Genomic DNA, 11175 nt, shown 5'->3' with positions numbered 1-11175 from the left:
TCTAGCAAGGAAAAGTGTAAAATTAATCATCCAGTTTGCATGTTGTCATTAGTAGACAAATACAAAGAAACAAGCTTTAAAATAACTCTGGAAACTTCTATTCAGTTGTGATATAAATGTATATTGCCTGCTCCTTTCCCAGCCTCTTCACTTTTTGTTTCACTTTTCCAAAATCGTACTAATTCATGAAGATAAAGCCAAAATGGCTATTATAATGCAGTAATCAACAGCAGATTAATTTTATGAGCTGTGTAAAGGTTAGATAAGCAGGTTCCGTATTAATTCATTATGGCTGATTATGCATTAAAGGTAGAAATAGTAAATAACTGGGCTAGATTTCCTAGCCTGAGAGTTTTTCACCAAGTGTAATGTTTTGGATTGACTAAAATATATTTATATTGTAACTAAGTGGATTATTTTTATGTACACCTATTAACTTGTTCTCAGTTTCTGAATCCATTTACCAAATGCCTATATAATACGTAACAAAACTACCAGTTCAAAAAGATATTAAGCATTTTATCAAACCCTATTAATCTTACTGGGTCTAAATTGTATCTGTCTAAATATTACAAACACTGTTTAATAGAACAATGATTCTCTATTATTTTATTATTTATGTTAAGGCAATATTTCATGACATTGGACATGATATAAATGAAGATAGTTTCCAAATAGGGCAATTAATCAGCAAGCCTAATGCGAATTGTTGTTTTAGTTTATATTGCATAATAGTATATTTTGTTAATTAAAAAAAACAATCACTGTGAACTATTTGCAAGAGCAGAACCGGTTATCCTGTTAGAGTATAGTGTCACAAGAATTTTGGAGGCTGGCACGGATCATGAGCTGCATCAAGGTGAAGGAACAAGGTCCATAATGCCGGATACAACCAAAGTTAAAGCTAAAAGAAGTTGAGGTGAAACAGGGAATCGGTAATGTACATTGCAGTATTGTGTTGGTTACGACTTCTCTTGATTTGTTTGTTATTCCACTCCCGTTCAATGAACCATTGAAGCACTGTTCATGTATGAACACACCCTGCAGGTACAATCATTTCCTGTTAAATGACTAATCTATTTACCAAGTATAGATTCATGTAATGTGCATGAATGCATCTGGAATTGTAAATACCATAAAGTACTATACATCAGATGCAATGGTGCAAGTAAGTGATCAGCGAAGATGTGAATTGTTGGATTTAATTTAATTATACATCATGAGAAAAACCTAGGATTTTAATTCACTGGCCAGTACTCATTAGGGTAGATTTTTCACTCCATTGATTTCAATGGAATGAATATCAGGTAGATTCTAGAATGTACAGATGATCTGCTCTGTTAAATTATGACAATTGGGTGGTGAAGAGTAAAATCTACTCCATTATTTCTTGAAACATTGTTCAGGTGGGGAAATTTTTTTTCTTGCATTTATACTTTCTCACCACAATTTATTGACTTTGGGTTGGATTTTCATGGAGTTGGGGGGACTCCACAGGAGCTAAAAAATGGTGGATGGAACCTGTATTTGGAAATCCCATTCAATTTCTGGCATGCGACATTTTCACAGCTGGGGAAAAGGGGCACACAGGCTAGGAGAAAGTGTAGCATAAAGGCACCATTTAGAAATCGGCTGCACCATTTAAGCATAGTATAGAGAAGCTGACACAATTTTCGCTCCAAGAACGTCCTCAACTTGCAGTGTGTGTTCCATGATTTTGTGCTGGAAATGTGAACGGCTCTAAAGGCCTTAGTGAATGGTTCTTAAGACTTAAAGAGAGCTGTACAAAGTACCATCTTAAAAGCTGTTCTTGCCTCTGAGATTGAGGCTGCAGTCTGACCTGCAGTCAGTGACAGTAGCCCAAGCAGCTTTGGCTCAGAGCCATTGAGCTGGAGGCTAAGCTACAGACACTGCAATGCATCAGGGAGGGGCAAAGTTACAGCGACACTTTGCCTGCTGGGACAATCATACACCTTAGGACAGAGTTCTCTGATTTGGTCCAGGACCAGGGACAGGAGGATATACTGTGAGTGAGCCAGGTAATGGGACCAAGAACGTAGAAGTGGAGGAGCCTCAGCCCTCGCAATTGCCCAACAGGTTCAATGTTCTTGCAGCTTGTATGATTGAGAGCAGGGGTTGCAAGGTGATGAGCGAACTGACCATGGTACCGTGGTACATGAAGACATTTAAGCGGGGGAAGTAATTAGCAAAGTAATGGTAGTAGGAGGTAGTATGAAGATAGACGCAGTTCTGTGTAGCCGAGAGCGAGAGTCCAGAGGCTGTGTTGCCTCTGGTGCCAGGGTTCAGGACATCTGAGGCTGGAGAAGAACTTGCAGTGGGAGGGGGAGGATCCAGTTGTTGTGGACAACGTACGTACCAACGACGTAGATAGAACTAGGAAAGAGGTTCTGTATAGGGAAAATGGGCAACTAGGGGCCAAATTAAAAAGCAGAACATCAAAGGTAAAAATCTCTGGTTATATTACCTGAGTCACGAACAAATTGGCACAGGGTAAATGAGATTGGAGAGATGAATGCATGATTCAAAGACTGGTGTGGGAGAAATGGGTTTCGATTCATGGGGCACTGACACCAGTACTGGGGAAAGTGGGAGCTGTACCATTGGGACAGGCTTCACCTGAAATGGAACCAGTGTCCTGGAGATTTGCACAACTATGGGGGTAGAAAGAGCTATAAACTAAGAAGTGGGGGGAAGGGATCATATTAGAAGAGATGTGGTAAATCAAAGGAAAATAACAAGGTAACAGAGCAGAGGAGCAATTTGGGTAATGATAACCCAAATGAGTGTGTGGCAGGAAGGGACAGAGCACACAAACTCGAGAGAGTACCAGCAGATAAGGCCAGACTTTGCAAACATGGTAGATAGACAGAGTTAAAGGCTCTCTGAATGCGCATAGCATTTGTAACAAAATAGATGAATTGTTAATACAGATTTGCATGACCTGATGGCTGCTACAGAGACATGGTCACAAGGTGACTGAGGCTGGGACCTGAATATTAAAGGGTATTTGACATTTTGAAAAGACAGGATGCTGGGAAAAGGTGAGTAGCTCTGTTGATTAAGGATATCATTAGTACAGAAGTGAGAGATGACCTTACCTTGAAAGAGCAAGATGTAGAATCAGTTTGGGTAGAGTTAAGAGATTCTGCTGAACCCCCTCCCTCCGACCACCGGTCTCCCCACTGGACCCCTAGACTACCCCACTGATCTCCTGACTACACCCCTCCCCAACCACTGGACTACAGCCCGACCCAATTGCCACCTCTAAGACCCCACCACCCCCTGACCCCCGACTAACCCCAACCCGACTACCCCTAGCCACCTAACCACCACACTAAACCGCGCACCCCGCCGCCACCCCCCCCCCCCCCCCCCCCACCCCCAACCTCCCGGCCACCTGATTGACCGCCCAACACAGCACCCCTGATTACCCAACTTCCCTTCCGAACCAACTACCCTCTGACTGCCCCCCCCCACTAACCCTAACTACTCCCTGATCCAACTATGCTGACCACACAACTACCCGACCCACCCTACCTCCTCACTCACCCAACTGTCATCCTACGTCCTCACCTACCCACGTGCCACTCTACCACCCACATAATTTCCACCCTACCCCCCCATCTACCCACCTTCCATCCTATTCCCTCACCCACTTACCTTCTATTCGTAGCTTCTCAACGTGGTTTTGGGACCTTTAAACTCTCTGCTTACCAGAATACATCAGCATGTGCCATAAAAAAGAGGTTTAGTGTTGTAAATTCACTGCTCATTCATTGAGTAAAAGGGGAATATGGAGCCACTCCTTCCTTAACTTATGTTTATTCACAAAACCCCAGAGAACACAGGCACAGATTTCCTTTTTCTTTCCCACACACAAATGGAAACCAGTTCTTATATATACTTAAGAATAATGCCCTAAGCTTTCCCCAGTTAGTTACAGCTTCTCTCATTTACAACTAGAACATGCACTTCTTTGTGACAGGATTACAACATTTAACATTTCTTAAAGAAAAAAAAAGTACATATTTACAGATAAATTTTCAAAACAACTGGAAGAGAAATAAATTGTACACTCTCAAGACTCATATCATGAATCAACCTTCTTCTAAGACGCCCAATAACTTCTTACTGGAAGTGTTCCTTTTTGTAAAGCAATCAGACAACTGAGGGCTTGTGTCAACCCATTTAAGTTTGGAGATCTCCTTTTCTCCAACATCTGTTTCAGACTTGTGATTTCAATTTTTAATCTCTTCTCATTCGCACACTTTGTGGAGTGCACATTACCCCAAAGGGAACAATTGTCAAGATAACATTCTATTGGTACGGTTTCTTTGGCATCTCCCTGATATCCTAATATCTTTGATAAAAAGAACGCCATGTCAATTTCCTCAACAAGTGCAAGAGTTTCGGCAGCCAGGGTACTTTTTACTACTTTCTTTTTTTTTGGCTTCCTAAGCCAAGGGGCAACATTTCCTACTTTTTCCCATAAGAAATATTATAAAACTGGCGGCGCTTGAAAACCCATCACAAAGGTTTGCATGAGAGGCATCACGAGAAACGATCAATTTTATATTCTTAGGGTCACCCAAAGATGGAAATTTTAAGCATAAGTTTCTCCATCTTTAATTTTTAAAATTTTTGTTCCTCCATAAATTTCCTCGAACTTTGGATGTTTCATTACAGTACTCGGTTCTAAGACATAAAAACTTGCATCTGGCATTGTCCGTGTGCCCAGCCAATTCAATTGCCCAGTTAAAATTCGCAGCTGGTCCGTCTCAGCTTTGGAAGCATCTGCATCTTTTTGTAAGGACCTGGCACCTGTGATGAGGTTAATACTTTCCATGTAAGATTGTTGATGTAAAACATCAGACCCACACTGCCTTATTTCAAACCCAATACATTTAAAGGTCCCAGAAGCCTGATTTCCAATCTTAAATTCCGCTCTAATTCTGTTAATAACATTGTCTTGGAACTTCCTAGTACCACCCCATAAGAAGTAATCAACATGCATCATAAATGTCCCTGACAGTTTCCCACCGTGGTACCAATAAAAATGGCAGGATCTGCCTTCAGTTGGAGTCAACCCAACCTTAACAAAACTGATCTAACTGAAAAATATCATGCTCTAGAAGCATTGTTCAAATCATAGACACACTTACTTAACTTCCAAAGTCTTCCTTTAACATCTGGCACCTCCTTGGGAGGTTTGAGAAACACTTCCCTCTGGAGGTGATCCCCCTGCAGAAATGCCGCTTTTATGCCTATTGACTTACATTCCCAAGAAAACATTGCTAAAAGGGCCAAAAAAAAAATTCAATATTACCTTTCCTGCTGTGGGCTAGTCCACACTGACATCTTTATCGCCAAAGCATTCTTCAAAACCCTTGGCTACATATCCTAGCCTTAGCCTTATAAGTTCCAACCAGTAGGACCTTTTCTACTCCCTATGCCACTCTCTCTTGCAATGAACTAGATCACGGGAAATAAAGTCTACCTCAGAGGCTCTTATGCGATGTCGCACTGCTCTCCAAATTCTTTCCAAAACTTCAGCCTTGATAAAAGCTTTCCTGCCTGCATGTAATGCATTCAAGTTGGCAGAGAAAATAGAACTAATGATGCTTTCCCCTGTCCTAGGAGGAACTATCAGAAAGCACTGAAGGCAACTTTGGATTCCTTTCATATACCAGTTGGTACAGGTTATACACTCCCACCCCCAACCATCTCCCATGCCAGCGCCATTTGCAACTTGCAATCCGGTTGAATGGCCAGTATCTTATGCAAATCTTATCAATTACTGTGTGATTCCTCTCACACAAACCATTGCTGAACAAGATCTCAGCTGCATATTCATGTATATAATATTCAAATTCCCACATGTCCTGAAATCCATCATTTCTGAATTCTCCTGTTATCCATCAAAAGTTTCATTGGCATTCTTAGTCCAGCACCAACCCACTTCTCCATGGCCTTGTCTACGATGGTCTGCTTGTCCTTGCCATTTATCACCGGAGATAGGTTGAATCTAGTTGCCACATCCAGAAAGTGTAACAAAAATTACCTCAATCCTTGTCCCATGTCTTCATGTCCATAGCCACTACGTCATTAAATTAGCAGGTCTGGCAGCATCGGCGGAGAAGAAAAGGGTTGATGTTTCGAGTCCTCATGAATGGTCATGAGGACTCGAAACATCAACTCTTTTCTTCTCCGCCGATGCTGTCAGAACTGCTGAGTTTTTCCAGGTAATTCTGTTTTTGTTTTGGATTTCCAGCATCCGCAGTTTTTTGTTTTTATATTTACGTCATTAAATTATCTGGCCAGTGGAAAATTTACAGCAGGAGGTGTTGGTGTCCCCCGATATTTGACACAAATGTCACATTGAGACATAACTTGCTCAATAAGAGTTTTGTATTCCCTATCCAGCATCCCGCAGCAGAACTTTTAATTTAGTGACTAAGGATGTGTGAATTGTCTATGTAATTTCCAAATAATTATTTTCCTGTCAGCCAAACTCTTATTCCCTGAAGTCAACAATACTGCCTGAACTTCTCGATGAGAAACATCTGGTTTCCTCAATGGTATGCAATAATGCCCTGATCGAATGAAATATAAATACACAGCTTTCCCAAATATAAGAGCCTTGATATTTTCCATATCTAGTTTCAACTGTGTTTTTTTTTCACTGGAGGACTTGCTCAATAATAAAGGTAACTCACTGGAGACCGCATCACAACTAATGAAGAGACTTATCCCAGCTATCTTGAATGGGGAAAACACTCTTTTGAAAGTCTTTAGCATATTGTCGTCCTCAAACCTAAAGCAGGCAAAACAAAAACAGAAAATGCTGGAAAATCTCAGCAGGTCTAACAGCATCTGTGGACGGAAAAAAAAGTTAATGTTTTGAGTCCGTATGACTCTTTAGAGCAGACTTGAAACATTAGCTGTTTTTTTTCTCTCCACAGATGCTGTTAGACCTGCTGAGTTTGTCCAGCATTTTCTGTTTTTGTTTCAGATTTCCAGCATCCACAGTATTTTGCTTTTATCTAAAGTGGGTGAAGCTTTCACACTCTATCCATATGCTGAAATTTCCTGTCAAGAGATTCCAAGTAGCAACTCAGCCAGTACACCCCACATACTGTAGAGATGCAACTGCTATCCAACACCGCACAGTTGAACTAATCAGCGACCAAAACGGTCATCCCTGGACTCAAGCTTCCAGTAATCAATACAATTCCTTCAGGCCAGTCATCCTCATCATCTTCAGCATCAGAATTGTCTGTTTCATGCGTTACCTCAAAGATTCGATTTTTGCGCTTTGGGAAATTCATTGCATAACAATATTTGGAAACACAACAAAAACATGTTTAAGCATTTCCCATGCATTTCCACGGTTCAAACACCTACGGTCACCACCCAGACCCGGTTTGTCTTAATTCTCAGGTGGACTAAAAGTGTGGCCCTCTTCAGACTGCCTATCAGCAACCCCATTGTCGTACCGATGTCTGTGTCTAGTATTTAGGCGATCTCAAAATTCAGCAACCATGGAGTCCTCCATTCTTTGCATCACTGCATAGTTGCCTGTATTTGATCTGGAAATAGCTGGAAAATGGCTGCTTTCCCAAAAAATCTTTTTAGGGCAGCAGCCTTTTGGTCTAGAAGAGAGTCTTTTCCATGAAACAGAACCCCTGTCAATACCAGAAATCTATTTATATGCAAAATCTGTGCATAATTCAGTAACTTGAATGCAAGCACAGACTTGGGGATCTTTAGGCTTAACTTTGTCAATCTCTTATACAACCTATCAGAGTTCACGGCTGGATTTTCCATGCCTGCCAGCATTGAGCATGTTCGGTGGCGTGAGCAGACAATATGGCGTGATTGGTTTCATGAAGGCGTGAAACCAGTTCGCAATCGTCTGCTTAGCATTCTCCACCATCGGATGTTGGGAACCTCATTGTAATACATCAGCATATCATTATTAGGCCCGCCCCCACGGAATTGTTCTTCCCCTGCTGGATCGTCTGACCATGTCGGCGGGAAAGCACACCAGTGTAGAACACATCTTGACAAATGTGACGTGCAGAAGTTGGGCTTTTCTCATATCGTTGCCATCCGAGGAAAAGGAAGATGCTGAAGCCCGACACCAACGGCATACTGGAGGAATGTCCATGGATGCTGGGTTGATTCTCATAGGCATGGCTCTGGTGCAAAGCAGCTCACGGAAGCTGGATAATCATCGCTGATGCTCACAACAGGTGATGGTCAAGGGGGTGGGAGAGGAAGGGCTAGGATCGGCTGGGAGAGGAAGAGGTGTCTGGACGGTGAGGTTGGCGGGGGTGGGGGGGTGTGGTGGGAATGAAGGTGTCATCATTTTCAGGTATACAGTGAGTCAGTATGGTATGTAATTGGAAAAAAAAAGGCATATTTGGGTAATGAAGGCACATTTGGGGACAATGGAGGAATTCAGCTGTAAGAAAGAGGGCTGGTATAATTCCGAACAAAGGTTACACATTTAGCTGAAAGCGAATAAAATAAGAGATGAGGAGAAAGTAAATGTTCTTCTTACCACGATGGGGCCAGATGCTTTTGAGGTAGTGCCAAATCAGTACCGCCCGTGAGAACCCAATACTATATAATATGCTGAAATTAACAAGTTGAAAATCAGTGAATGGGCTGCACCCATTGTGCTAGTTCAAAATGCAGATGGGTCTGTTTGGATTTCGCGACATCACAAGCAAATGGTAAATAAAGTGGTTGAGACTGATACCTACCTGTGAAGATTTGGTTACTAATTTAGTCAATGGAAAGCTGTTCAGCAAGATAAATTTGTCAAATGCATATTTGTAATTAGAATTAACTGACAAGAGCAAGGAACTGCTTATCAATGAGTTGTACCAGTATGAAAGGCTGCTATTTGTGATGTTTACTGCTCCCGCAGTGTTCCAGGGCATCATGGGTCAAGTACTAAGTGTGATGAAAAGCAGTGTGCTGATTCTTAGATGAATTTTAATTAGAAGTAAGACAGAGGAAGAGCACATTGTAAGTTTGAGCAAAATCCTAGATCGCCTTCAAGAGTATGGCATCAGAGCTAAAAAGTACAATTCATGGTGTCAAGTGTAACACACCTGGGTCACCAATTAGATGGTGAAGATATCTACCCAACACAGGAAAAGGTTGAGGGGATTTTAAAGCAAAGAGGACAGAGAACAAATAAGAACTTAGAACATTCATATGGGTTGTTGTGTATTATTCTAAGTTCATCCCTGACTTAGCTAACATATTCGCTCGATAGCCTGCCAACTCCTCAAAGATTAAATAGCTAGGGGGTGGTCTGTCGAGCGTCAGAAAGCATTTGAAGAAGTGAAGTTGTTATGCCCAATGAAGGCATGTCCTATTCATATGGACTGTGTTTGCATGGAACATAGCTGCAGGAGTAGGCCATTCAGCCCATCGAGCCTGCTCTGCCATTCAATACAATCATGGCTGATCATCTATTTCAATGCCTTTTTCCCACATCAACACCATATCCCTTTATGTCATTAGTATTTAGAAATCTGTCAATCTCTGCTTTAAACATACTCAATGACTGAGCTTCCACAACCCTCTGGGTAGAGAAATCCAAAGATTCACAACCCTCTGAGTAAAAGAATTTCTCCTCATCTTAATCCTAAGTGGCTTTCCCCTTATTTTGAAATTGTGTCCCCTGCTTCTAGATTCCCCAACCTGGAGGAAACATCTTACCTGTATCTACCCTGCCTATCTCGAAGTATTTTAAGGGTTTCAATGAGATCACCACTCATTCTTCAATATAGGCCCAATTTCCCCAATCTCTCTTCATAGGACAGTCCCGCCATCCCAGGAACAAGTCTAATGAACTTTCATCGCACTCCCTCTATGGCAATAATATCTTTCCTAAGGTAAAAGGACCAAAACTGCACACAGTTACTCCAGTTGCGGTCTAACCAAGGTTCTACACAATTGAAGCAAGACTTCACTACTCCTGTACTCAAATCTTCTTGAAATAAAGACTAACATACCATTAGCCTTCGTAATTACTTGCTGCATCTGCATGTTAGCTTTCAGTGACTTATTGATGAGGACACCCAGGTCCCTTTGTACATCTACACTTTCTAATCTCTTACGATTTAAGAAATACCCTGCACATCTGTACCTCCTACCAAAGTGGATAACCTCACATTTTTCCATATTATATTTCATCTGCCAAGTTCTTACCCCCTCACCAAGTCTGCCCAAATCCCCTTGAAACCGCTTTGCATCCTCCTCAGAACACACATTCCCTGTTAGCTTTGTGTCGTCCGCGAACTTGGAATATTACATTAGTCCCCGCATCCAAATCATTGATATATATTGTAAACATCTGGGGCCCAAGTACTGATCCTTTTGGTACTCCACTAGTCACAGCCTGCCAATGTGACAATGACCTGTTTATTCCTGCGCTCTGTTTTCTGCTTGTTAACCAATCATTAATCCATGTAAGTATATTACCTCCTATCCCGTGTGCTTTAATTTTGCTAACCAAACTTTATCAAAAGCCTTCTGAAAATCCAAGTATACTACGTCCACTGACTGCCCTTTATCAATTCTGTTAGTAACATTCTCAAAAATCTCCAATAGGTTTGTCAAACATGATTTCCCATTCATAAATCCATGTTGATTATGCTAAATCAGATCATTATTATCCAAGTGTTTTTTATCACATCCTTTAAAATAGATTCCAGTATTTTCCCTACTACTGATGTAAAGCTAACAGGTCTGTAGTTCCCTGTTTTCTCTCTCTCTCCCTTCTTAAATAGTAGGGTGACATTTGCTGCCTTCCAATCTGCAGGAGCCATTCCAGAATCTATAGAATTTTGGAAGATGATCTCCAATGCATCCACTATCTCCATAGCTACCTCTTTCAACACTCTGGGATGTAGAATATCAGGTCCTGGGGACTTGTCAACCTTCAGTCCCAACAATTTTTCCAATACAGCCTTCTTATTAATACTAATTTCCTTCAATTCTTCATTCTCCCTAGTTCTTTGGATCTCTAATTCTGGGAGATTTCTTGTATCTTCCTCAGTGAAGACAGACAGAAAGTAATCATTTAGCTTCTCTGACATTTCTCTATTCCCTATTATAAATTCTCCTGAC

This window comes from Cetorhinus maximus, chromosome 18 (assembly GCF_964194155.1).
Source record: "Cetorhinus maximus chromosome 18, sCetMax3.hap1.1, whole genome shotgun sequence".
NCBI lineage: Eukaryota > Metazoa > Chordata > Chondrichthyes > Lamniformes > Cetorhinidae > Cetorhinus > Cetorhinus maximus.
The sequence above is the reverse complement of the archived record's forward strand: the minus strand, read 5'-3'. Positions refer to the sequence as shown.